This window comes from Myotis lucifugus, unplaced genomic scaffold (assembly GCF_000147115.1).
Source record: "Myotis lucifugus unplaced genomic scaffold, Myoluc2.0 scaffold_29, whole genome shotgun sequence".
In the NCBI taxonomy this organism is placed as follows: Eukaryota; Metazoa; Chordata; class Mammalia; order Chiroptera; family Vespertilionidae; genus Myotis; species Myotis lucifugus.
In genome coordinates this window covers 500214-511173 of record NW_005871077.1, presented here as the reverse complement: position 1 = coordinate 511173, position 10960 = coordinate 500214, and the positions used below count along the sequence as shown (strand labels likewise).

Sequence of the window (10960 nt, the reverse complement as noted above, 5' to 3'; positions counted from 1 at the left end):
GTGCATTGAGCCTCTAGTAGAGAAATAAAATGGTAGGGTTTTGTTTTTGCTTTCTTAAATCTTTATGCAACAATTCTATATATTTTTAGCATCTAAAAAGCACATGCTATATCTTATACTTCACAAGTCATCTCTGAGAGCTGGTAAAAATTTGTCAACACAAATTTGTTAATTAATCAATAAAGAATATTTTGAGGCTATTGGTCTGATTTTATCATTGGAACTAAGTCAGCCAAGACCTCCACCTAAAAAAAAACTTTATTGTTGAGAGTATTACAGATGTCCCCCCACTCTCTTTTTCTCCCCATTGTCCTCCTCCACCCAGATCCCGCCCTGTCCCAGGCCTTCACCACCCTAATGTCTGTGACCATGGGTAATGCAAATATGCATATAAATTCTTTGGTTAATCTCTTCCCTTTGAGATTTGTCAGCCTGTTCCATGTTTCCATGTCTCTGGTTTTATTTTATTAATCAGTTTATGTTATTCATTAGATTCCTTGCTCATTTATTCTGATTTTTAGATTCAATTGTTGATAGATATGTATTTTTTGCCATTTTATTGCTCAAAAATTTTTTTCATAGAATAATGCTTTATTTAACAATCTTAAAATATTTTCTTTTGGCTTTAAGTCTTGAAAAATGAGTGGTAAATCAAAGATTTGTTTCCTGTTCTATGAGTATGTGTGGCTGTATATATGCATCTATAGATGCTTTTGCTTGTAATAGTCATTTTAGCTTCACTTTATTTAATATATAAAGTCTTATTATTCTAACAATGCTAAAATCTGAATTAAATATTCCCTGAGTCTAACAACCTCTTCTCCCAAACCTGCCTGCCCCCCTCCCTCCTCTAAGTCTACTCCTCAGCCTCCATTAATGCTAGGTCTTCAGAGACAACCAGCATCCACATTGAGAATCTAGAAATGAATGTTAGACCTTAAGTCCCTGTGACTTATGTACCCTCTAGCTGAAGAGTTTCTCTGGGAGCTGTATATATGTGGGTGGTCTTGGCAGTTACTCTTCAGAGTTGTGCACTTTGAATTGTAGATACCTCTTCTTGAAGCTCAGGTGTTGTGATGTTGCTGTCTTCTGGAACCACAGAGGCATGAAGCTGGAGACCTTGGCTCTCAGGGGAGTCAGTCAATATAAGCTTATTGTTCTCTTCTTTGTCTTCCATCTTACTTTCCTTGTCAGATTCTGAAAAGACCTGAGGGATCATCGAGGTGGGGGAAGTACAAAGATCTGGGTTCAGATTGTCGGTGTTTTCCTTTTCTCTGTCCTCAGAAGTTCTTGCTGGCTTCTGTGGTGGCTGTGGATCAAGAGAAACCTCCAACGTGGCCCTGGAACTAAGACTTGGAGTCCCAGCCTCCAAGGAGACCCTAGGGCTGGTGGGTGAACCATGTTCAGAGGCTGTAGGACTGGAGGGTATGTTCCCTGAGGAGATCCTAGAGCTGGGAGTAGCTCTGGGTGGAGGAGGCCTATTAAAGGCTGCTGAGGTCCTCTAGACAGGGGCTCTCTTCTTTGGTTGTTAAGACCCTTCACTTGAGGTTTGGGTTCAGAGGACAACTTCTGGGAGAGATGCAGGCTGTTCTGAAGGAATTAGGGCTCTGCCTGGGGATGGAGCTGGGGAACCAGGGAAAACTTCCTCCTGGGACTCACCACCCTCAGTGGGCTGGGGAGTAGAGGGCTGGGCTTGGGTAGGGCCATTGCAGGCTGGTAGAGGCTCTTCCCTCAGAGGAGTTTGCTTCAGCCTCTTTGTTTATTTCCTTTTCTTTTAATGGCTCTTCTTTAATCTCAGAGTTATCTTCTCTCTGAGCTGGATCTGATGTTAGCTCTTCTTCACTTGCTGAGATGGAGTCCCTCTCACTTATCAAGGAAAGTGTAGAGGGACTGGTAGGTGAGGTAGGAGGGCTAGAGACTGTAGATGTTTGAACTGGGGAAGAGATGACTGAAGAGTGTCTGCTGCTGCTTGATAGTCCCTTCACTACAAAGACTTTGTTGGAATGTTGCTTCTCCAGTTTGCTCATCACTTCATAGAGATTGTGGTTCAGCTTGCTCATTTCCCTGTAGAAGACATTTCCTTCAAGTTGGAAATGTTTTGAAAGATGGTCACAGAACAGCCTATATGGCTATTATAAAGAACAGGTAGCTCCTCTATTAGTTCCTGGTTCAGATCTTCAAACACAAGGTGGGCCTTGTTGAACTCTTCATCTGCCTTGGCAACCTTGACCTCATCTTTCTTCTTGGCATTCTGCACCACCTCCAGGTGGTGTCAGGCACTGTCATAGTCCATGAGTTTCTGACCCCGCTTGGTGATTCTTTCCTTAATCTCACCAAACTGGGCCACATAGTTTTCCACGGTCCTCAAGTCCTGGTCAGCTAGTTTCTCTTCATAGTCTTCTCAAAGAAGATCATTATTTCCTACAATGGCCTTCAGCTCCTCAAGACTGTTCCGCTCACTGCTATAGATCTCCTGCAGGGTTTCTGACACTCTCTTTGAGCTTTCATGCGTCACTTTGCACTAAGGAAGTTCTTCAGCTCCTTGTATAGTTCGAGGCCCTCTGCCTGTTGATGGTAAAAGTTGTTGGCGCATTGTTCAAACCGTTCATCTTTGGTTTCCACAGTTTTCCCCAACTTCTACAGTACCTTCTCCAGGGCCCTGCTGAGCTTCTTCTGTACCTGCTTGGCAAAGAGGCCAGCAGCACCACCAGCCTTGCCCTCAGCCATCCTGTCGGTTCCTTGGGGGCAGCGGCCCTGACCGAGAGCCCTATGGTTTTTCTGGAAGCTCCTAGGAGGAAGTGCAGTTCCCAGCATGCCTCCTATTGCTCAGATTTTTATTTCCTCCTCCTCCTCCTCCTCCTCCTCCTCCTTCTCCTTCTTCTCCTTCTTCTAGAAAACCCTTCAACATTTCATATAATACTGGTGTTTGGTGGTGATGAATTCCTTTAGCTTTTTCTTGTCTGTGAAGCAATTTATCTATCTGACCTTCAATTCCAAATGATAGCGTTACTAGGTAGAGTAATCTTGGTTGTAAGTTTTTGCTTTTCACCACTTTGAATATTTCTTGCCCCTCCCTTCTGACCTGCAAACTTTCTGTTCAGAAATAAGCTGATAATTGTATGGGCACTCCCTTGTAGGTAACTAACTGCTTTTCTCTTGCTGCTTTTAAGATTCTCTCTGTCTCTTTAACCTTTAATTATGATGTGTCTTGATGTGATCCTCTTTGAGTAAGTCTATTTCTTTCACCAGGTAGGGGAAGTTTTCAGTCATTATTTATTTAAATAGGTTTTTAATTTCTTGCTCCCTCTCTTAACCTTCTGGCACCCCCATGATGTGAATGTTGGTATGCTTGAAGTTGTACCAGAGGCTCCTTACACTATCTTCATATTTTTAAATTCTTTTTGCTTTTATGATTAGATTTTCCCCTTACTCATATTCCAATTTGCTAATTTGATTCTCAGCATTTTCCACTCTACTGTTGATTCCCTGTAAATTATTTTTAATTTGAGTTCATGAATCATTCATTTCTGACTGGTCCTTTTGCATGTCTTTAAGGTTCTCACTAAGTTCCTTGAAATTCCTTGATATTCTCACTAAGTTCCTTGAAGCTGTTATTAAGTTCTTGAACATCCTCATAACCATTGTTTTGAACTCTCCATCTAGTAGTTTGCTTGCATCCATTTCATTTAGTTCTTTTTTTGGAGAGTCCTTCTGTTCTTTCATTTGTGACATGTTTCTTTGTCTCCACATTTTGGCTGCTTCCCTGTGTTTGTTTCAATGCATTAGGTACAGCTGCTATGTCTCCTAGAATTGGTAGAGTGGCCCTGTGTAATAGGTGTCCTGCAGGGCCCAGTGGCTCCGCCTCCCCAGTCATTTGAGCTGGGCATTCTAAGTGTGCCCCTGTGTGGTCTGTGTGCACTGTCCTGTTGTAGTTGAGCCTTGATTGCTCTTGGCATCACTGGGAGGAATTGACCCCCAGGCCAATTGGCTGTGAGGATCAGCTGTGACTACAGTAAAAGAGTTCCTGTACAGGAGACACCCCTAAGGAGCAGGACTTGCTTTAGTTGGGCTTTGGTGCTCACCAAGTCTGTCCCACGAGTGTGTTGGTCATAAATGTGGTAGATGTTGTGGTCTGAAGCTATCCACCAGGTGCACTGTCTCTGGGGCTTCCTGGGAGATGCAAAGTCAGCCACTGCTTATGCCCTGCCTGGGGCCACCTGTTATGAGCTACAGAGTGATTTTCAGATGGCTTCTACTTCTGCTGGGCTTGGAGGTGTGCAAGAGAGGCCAAACTGTGAACCTTGGCAAGCTATTACTAGTGCCAGATCTGGGGCCACTTATTGAGAGGTATGGGGCATGCTGAAGACACCTTCTACTTATTTTTGAGAGATTTTAGGAAAATCTGAAGGCTGAGCCAGGACAGGCCATTCATATGGAAAACCCACTGCAAACAGCTTGTGTGGGGCTGCAAATTGGGTGGGGTGGGATCTCAGGGAATCACCAGGGGAAACAGTGTGTGCCAGGTTGATGGAGACTCAAATATGGCACCGGTCAGTCAGCTCTGCGTGTGTGTGTGTGGAGTTTCAGCATAGGAATAATGACCTCTGCCACCACTTTTGTCTGGGAGAAACTTGCCCCTAGTTCTTTCCCTGATGTCAGACAATTTAGTTCCTTCCTATATGTCCCTGGATCCTTTTAAGCTGTTGCCCCAGAACTGAAGATCAGTGGGAGTGAGTTCAAGTAAGTCAACACATGGGCCCTTTAAGAGGAACTGCCTGAGTCTCCAGTTGCCTCCATGTCCCTCAGCCACAATCCCCACTGGTTTTTATTTTTTATTTTATTATTATTATTTTTAATATACTTTCCTTGCTGTTTTTATTTATTTTTTATATTTATTTATTAAATAAGGTATTACATATGTCCACTGGTTTTTACAGCCCTGGCACTGGAACCCTGGGCTGACAGTTCTGGTGTGGGGCTGTGACTCCTCGCTCCTCAGCCAATGTATCCCTCCCAATTAAAAACATGCCACATGTGTTGCCGAAACCGGTTTGGCTCAGTGGATAGAGCGTCAGCCTGCGGACTGAGAGGTCCCGGGTTCGATTCCGGTCAAGGGCATGTACCTGGGTTGCGGGCACGTCCCCGGTGGGGGATGTGCAGGAGGCAGCTGATCGATGTTTCTCTGTCATCGATGTTTCTAACTCTCTCTATCTCTCTCCTTTCATCTCTGTGAAAAATCAATAAAAATATATTTAAAAAAAAAAATAAAATAAAAACATGCCACATGTGGATTTCAGACAAGCCATCCCACACCTCCAACCCTCCTATCAGTCTCAATATGGTTTCTTCTTTCATTCTCTAGTTGTAGGGCTTCGATTCAGCCAGATTTCAGGTGGTTATGAATAATAGTTCTTCTCTATTTTATTTGTAATTTTGATGTGGTTGTGGAAGAATGTGAGTACCACATTTACCTACGCCATTATCTTGGTTCCTCCACCCATCTGGAGACCTGCACTTTTTTTTTTTAATCCTCACCTGAGGAGATTTTTTTCCATTGATTTTTTTTAGAGAGAGGGGAAGGGATGGAGAGGAGGGGGGAAAGAGAGAGGAACATTGATGTGAGAGAGAAACATCAATGTGAGAGAGACACGTCAGTTAGTTGCCTCCCACATGACTCCCATCAGGGGCTGAGATGAACCTACAACTGAGGTACATGCCCTTGGCCAGGAATCGAATCTAAGATCCTTCTGTCTGAGGGCAGACACTAACCTGCTGAGCCAAACTGGCCAAGGCCCAAGACCTGCACTTTTGACAGTTACGTCCAATATGAAATAATCTTTGTCATATGTTCAGGACTTTAACAAATTTATGAATTACTATTGATGTTTTTTAACATCACAGCTACAGAATTTTTGAGCTACTAAGGAGCTAGGCAGTTACCTGGTTCACCTACTTTATTTTACACGAAACTGAGTCAATAACAAAGAGAACATTTTCTTTTTTTTCTTTTTTTAAAAAATATATTTTATTGATTTTTTACAGAGAGGAAGGGAAAGAGATAGAGAGTTAGAAACATCGATGAGAGAGAAACATCGATCAGCTGCCTCCTGCACATCTCCCACTGGGGATGTGCCCGCAACCCAGGTACATGCCCTTGACCGGAATCGAACCCGGGACCCCTCAGTCCGCAGGCCGATGCTCTATCCACTGAGCCAAACCGGTTTCGGCAAGAGAACATTTTAAATGGTTTATTCCTGTTGAAAGGGATCCATTATTTCTCCTGCCTCTCAATATTTTTCTCTTCTTTATTTTATTATTTTTTAAAATATATATATCTTTATTGATTTCAGAGAGGAAGGGAGAGGGAAAGAGAGATAGAAACATCAATGATGAGAGAGAATCATTGATTGGCTGCCTCCTGCACGTACCCTACCGGGGATCAAGCCCACAACGTAGGCATGTGCCCCCGACCAGAATCGAACCCGGCACCCTTCAGTCCACAGGCTGACGCACTATCCACTGAGCCAAACCAGCCAGGGCTCTCTTCTTTATTTTTAATAAGGGAAGTTCTGCAGCTCTGACAACTTTACTTTTGTCTGTTTTTATATGGTAACTAATAGAATATGTTTCTTTGTTTGTTAACTGTACTATTGTTGACTGTTTCATAGAAATAGTTGACTTAGGATTCAACTTAAAGCTATTAAACACTTAGTGGCCATCACAGAAACAGTCCTCATTATCCTGATAGCTCTCTATTTATAACTTTTCAGCCCCACTTGCTGATTAATTGACTTAAAGAAGTTAGAACTCTCTCAGTTAAAGCGAAAGAAACTCTTGTTTAAAAAAACACTTTTCAAAAGTGATTTGTGGCAATAAGACTGAAGACATAGAGCGGAAACAAGATGGCACTGTAGGTAAATGTCTGTACTCGCTGCCTCCCACAACCACATAAAAATTATAACTAAAATACAGAACAACCATCATTCAGAACCGCTTGAAATCTGACTGAATGGAAGTCTTACAACTAGAGAAGTAAAGAAAGCACATTAAGATTGGTAGGAAGGGAAGAGGCACGAAACGGGCTGGTCCAACACCCACATGTGGCATTTTTTTTAAATCAGGAGGGATATCTCCAAGGCCTCCTGTGAAAAGCAAGGGGTCCCAGTTGCACACTGGACCCCAAGCACAGGGTTCCAGAGCTGGGAAGAGAAGTCCTCATAATTTTGGGCTGTAAAAACCAGTGCGGATTTGGCTGAGTGACATAGAGGCCGCTGGAGTCCCAGGTGTTTCTCTTAAAGAGCTCATGCACGAACTTACAAGGTCCCACTTCCTCTAAGCTCCAGTGCCAGGTGGTGGCTTTGGGGGGATCCAGGGACATATGGGGAAGAACTGGACTGTCTGGCATCAGGGCAGGAACTTGGGGGCGTCTTTCTCCCAGACAGGGGTGCTCACAGGGGTCATTCTTCCTGTGCAAAGACCTCCCCTATTGCAGAGCTGTCTGGCAGCCATATCTGAGTTTCCATCAGCATGGCTCACACTGTTTGCTCTGCTTGGTGATTCCCTGAGACCCCTCCTCATCCAATTTGCAGCGCCACCCAAGCTGTTTGTAGCAGTTTTTTCATATGAATGCCCTGTCCTGGCTCAGGCTTCAGATTTTCCTAAAATCTCTTAAAGAAGCAGCAGCTGGAGTCAGCCTGACCCAAACCTATCAATAAAAGGCCTAAGACCCATCACTAGCAGCAGCTTTCCAAGGTTCACAGCTTGGCCTCTCCTGCACAGCTCCAAGCCCAACAGAAGTAGCAGCCATCTGAAAATCACTCTGTAGCTCATAATGGGTGGCCCCAGGCAGGGCACAGGCAGTGGTTGACTTTGCACCTCCCAGGAGGTCCTAGAGACAGTGAACCTGGTGGATAGCTTCAGACCATGATAGATTAAAACTATACCACATCCATGAGCAACACTCAAGGGCGGACTTGGTTAGCACCGAAGTCCCACTGAAGCAAGTCCTGCTCCATAGGGGTGTCTCCTGTACAGGAGCTCTTTCACTGTAGTCACAACTGATCCTCACAGCCAATTGGCCTGGGGGTCAATTCCTCCCAGTGATGCCAACAGCAATCAAGGCTCAACTACAACTGGACAGTGTACACAGACCACACAGGGGTGTGCTTAGAGGGCCCAGCTCAGATGACTGGGTGGCAGAGCCACTGGGCCCTGCAGGACACCTATTACACAAGGCCACTCTACCAATTACAGGAAACATAGCAGCACTACCTAATACATAGAAACAAACACAGGGAAGTAGCCAAAATGTAGAGACAAAGAAACATGTTACAAATGAAAGAAATGGTAGCAAGCAAACTACTAGAAACAATACAATGGTTATAAGGTTACTCAAGGATCTTAGTGAGAGCTTCAAGGGATTTAATGAAACTTTCAAGGATCTTAATGAGAATGTCAAAGACATGAAAAAGGACCAGTTAGAAATTAAGCATACACTAACTGAAATAAAGAATAATTTATAGGGATTCAACAGTAGAGTAGAGAATTCTGAAAATCAAATAGACCATTTGGAATATGAGGAAGCAAAATCACCCAATCAGAAGAGAAAAAAAAAGAATAAAAAAATATGAAGATAGTGTAAGGAGCCTCTGGGACAACTTTAAGTTTAGCAACATTCACATTATGGGGGTGCCAGAAGCAGAAGTGAGAGAGCAAGATATTGAAAACCTATTTGAAGAAATAATGACTGAAAACTTTCCCTACCTGGTGAAGTTCAGGAAACACAGAGAGTCCCAAACAAGAGGAACCCAAAGAGGCCCACACCAAGACACATCATAATTAAAATGCCAAGGGTTAAAGACAAAGAGAGAATCTTAAAAGCAGCAAGAGAAAAGCAGTTATTACCTACAAGAAAGGGCCCATAAAACTGTCAGCTGATTTCTCAACAGAAACTTTTCAGGCCAGATGGGAGTGTCAAGAAATATTCAAAGCAATGATCTACAACCAAGATTACTCTATCAAGCAAAGCTATCATTTAAGTCAGATAAAGAGCTTCACAGACAAGAGAAAGCTAAAGAAGTTCATCACCACCAAACCAGTCTACATGAAATGTTAAGGGGTGTTCTTTAAGAGGAAGAGGAGGAGGAGGAGGAAGAAGAAGAAGAGGAGGAGGAGGAAGAAGAAGAAGAAGAAGAAGAAGAAGAAGAAGAAGAAGAAGAAGAAGAAGAAGAGAAAGATAAAAAATAGGAATGATAAAATGGCAAGAAATATATATCTATTAACAATGAATCTAAAAATCAAAATAACCAAATAAGAAATCTAATGCACAAAATAAACTGATAAATAAAATAGAATCAGAACCATGGAAATATGGAACAGACTGATGAATCTCAGAGGAAAGGAAGCTGGAGGGCAGGCAGAGAGTAACCAAATATCTTATATGCATATATGCATTAGCAATGGACACAGACTATAGGGTGGTGAAGTCCTGGGGCAATGAAGTAACCAGATAGAGGGAGCCAATGTGGGGGAAAAAGAGGGATAACCAGGTGGAGGTAGCCACTGAGGGTGGGGGGGGGAGGGGAAGAGTGACATTTGTAATACGCTCAACAATAAAGTTTTTTTTATATAAAAATAAGTGATTTATTGCCCAGCTGGTGTGCCCAGTGGTTAAGTATCGACCTATGAAATAGGAGGTCAAAGTTCGATTCCCGGTCAGGGCACATGCCTGGGTTGCAGGCTTGATCCCCAGTAGGAGGCATGCAGGAGGCAGCCAATCAATGATTCTCTCTCATCATTGATGTTTCTATCTCTCTCCCCTTCTTCTTTCCTCTCTAAAATCAATAAAAAAAATATTTTTAGAAAGTAATTTATTAAATGTATACACTGGACTCTTACAAAAAAACTTAGTTTCTGCAAGGAGTAGGAACATGTGGAACCAAGCCTTAAATGCCATCAAGACTCCCAGTGACTCATCTGTTTTTCTGTCTGCCTTGGCTTCTTTCCCTTTGAATTAAATGAATTTTTCTCCAGGAGTCTACTGGCCGATCTGAGTTTGAATCTTAACAGTTTTTCAATTGAATGTAAACTGTAATTGAAAAAATAAAATTAAATTAAGAAAAAATAGTTTCCCAATTCCAGTTCTAAAATTCTAGGAAAAGGACTCTGATTGGCTTAGCCTGAGTCATGTGTTGCTCATAGACCAATCGACTGAGGCCAGGAAATGAATTATCATAGTAACAATATCTTGGTTCAGGTGACCATTCTTGGTCCAATCAACTGTATACAGGAAGTGGAGCCATAGTGTCTTCTACTATAACCAGGAATTTTTGGGAAAAAGCAGTTCCTAGAAGAATGCCAGACAAACAATTGCTCTGAGGCCATTGTGTTTACAAAGTTGATATGTGCTCTCCCTGGGTTCCTAAATCATCATTCCAATCCCTCTTTTCCCTAGCCCTGCAGAAATAGGTTAAAAAAAATTTAAAGCAATCTTTAGATTTTACTCCCACATCTTTACACCAGTATCAGGATTTTTTATAGCTTTAATTGTGCAATAGATGATATGTATGAAAGGTCATATGCAACACTAATGTCAATTAAGAAGAACAGAAATAAACACCTGTGAATCCGTGACCTAACCACTCACCTGCCTGCCTGCCTGATTGCCCCTAACCGCTCCCCTACTGGCCTGATTGACATCTAACTGCTCCCCTACTGGCCCGATCACCCCCAACTGCCCTCCCCTGCTGGCCATCTTGTGACAATGTGGGGGCGGCCATCTTGTGGCAGCCATCTTGTGATGATGTGGGCAGCCATCTTGTGACAACATGGGCAGCCATATTGTGACTATGTGGGGACAGCCATCTTGTGGCAGTCATCTTGTGATGATGTGGGGGTGGCCATCTTGTGATGACATGGGGGTGGCCATCTTGTGAAGACATGAGGGAGGCCATTATGCGAT

The 10960-nt window shown here is 43.0% G+C and overlaps 1 pseudogene; it reads right to left on the bottom strand.

Annotated features, from left to right (window-relative positions):
* Positions 1 to 1021: 1021 nt before the first annotated feature.
* Positions 1022 to 2742, bottom strand: LOC102425410 (annotated as a pseudogene).
* Between the last annotated feature and the right edge of the window lie 8218 nt (positions 2743 to 10960).